This window comes from Orycteropus afer, unplaced genomic scaffold (genome assembly GCF_000298275.1).
Source record: "Orycteropus afer afer isolate SDZICR_OR568_19922 unplaced genomic scaffold, OryAfe1.0 scaffold00049, whole genome shotgun sequence".
Classification (NCBI taxonomy): domain Eukaryota; kingdom Metazoa; phylum Chordata; class Mammalia; order Tubulidentata; family Orycteropodidae; genus Orycteropus; species Orycteropus afer.
Window position 1 is genome coordinate 11884548 of NW_006921636.1, and position 1934 is coordinate 11886481.

Consider the following 1934-nt stretch of genomic DNA (forward strand, 5'->3'; position numbering starts at 1 on the left):
GACAATGGGGAAAGGGAGGACACAGAAACATGTACAAAAGATATAGACAACAGAGGCACATACTATTACATGTACAATACTGCATTACCAGTGGCACCAAACACTAGGCAATGGGTAAATGCATAGACAGATGAGAAGATCAGGTGGAGACACGTGAACAGGAATATAATCAAGACCAAGAATAGATTGGTTGAAGACAATCTCACATATGCACTTGTGCTACAAAAGAATCCACATATATTACAGAAGCAAAGAGGACAGGGTTGGAGTACCTTCTCAGAGACAACCAAATACCTTGAGAGAGAGAATCACTGGGTTTGGGACCATAGTCTTGGAGGATATCATGCTCAATTGGCACAACACAGTATATAAAAATCTTGTTCTACCTTGGCAAGTAGCAACTGGGGTCTTAAAAGCTTTTGAGCGGCCATCTGAGATGCAACTATTGGTCTCCTCTCGCCTGGAGCAAAGAAGAGTGAAGAAAATCTTTGGAAGCAATTAGTCCAAAGATATGATGGACCATGAAGACTTCAATCTTCATGACCCTGAGACCAGAAGAACTAGATGGTGCCCAACTACCAATGCCAACCACCTGGAAAGGGATCAAAATTAGAGATTTTGGTTAGAGGGGGAGGAAAAATGTGGAACAAAATTCAGAAACAAAAATGACCAGAATTATTGGTTGGATAAAGATTTGTGGAACCCCCGAGACTATGGCCTTGGGCTTTCCTTCAGGTCTAGAAATGGACTCACTTCCATGGATTGTCTCTCAGCCCAACAGTAGAAAGACCTACATGCAGAACACCTACCCCAGGGGTATGCACCCACCTACCCTAGGGAGATGCACCCCTTAGATCAATCAACCATGAAACATCAGAGGGGTAGCATTCACATGGAGGGAAAGCTGGATAGACAGGATGCATAGATAAGAACAGCACAGGGAGGAGGCAGTCACAGGGAGAAGAGGAGAGGAGAGTGTTTTATGGATGAGGATTGTAATCGGGGCTGTGAAATCAAATGTGCATGAACTATTGAATGTAAAACAAATTTGCTTTGTAAATTTGAACCCAAAGCATAATAAAAGAAGAAGAAACAACAATAGTTACAACTGGATATCAAGACTTATTATAAAGGTATAATAATTAAGACAGTGTAGTATTGGAGCAAGAAAAATAAAACAAACCAGTGAAGAGAGTCCAAAATAGAAGAGTGCAAAAAACAGATACACACATACGCACTGCTTTATGACAGGGGTCACTGCAGTGCTGGGAGGAAAGGACATCTTTTCAATAAATCCGGTGGGTCAACTGAATATCCATATAGAGAAATAAATGAATCTTAATCCCTACTTCATATCATTGGGAGCTCTGGCAGCATAGTGCCTAAGGCACTTGACTGCTAACTAGAAGTTTGTGGCAGCAGGATGTGCTCAGTGTGGGGAACACAAGGGGCTTCTAAGATACTAATAGTGTTCTATTTCCTAACCCAGTGGATGGATTCACAGATGTTTGCTTTACTATAATATTTGATCATTTAAGGTAGATTTATTACAATGTTTTAATGTAGTATTTCATTTCATGCAGTTGTTATTTATAAATTCCTTTTTCAAACTCACCAGCCAGTCCTCAGAAGGAAGGTTGGGCAATCTACTTCCGTAGTGATACTGCCTCGGAAACCCAAGGAGGGTTGCTATGAGTCAGGTCTGACTCAACAGCACATAACAACAACAACAACTCCACAACATACAGAGAAATCAAAGTGGGAGACTTAAAGCAATGAAGCTTTTAAAAAGAAAACACAGGAAAAATAAGAATATTCACAAAAAAAGCTAACCACAGGAGAAACTGATAATTTGAACTACATTAAGATTAAACATATTCTTCAAAACACACATCAAGAGAGTGAAAAGGCAAGCCACAGAGTGGGAGAAGATA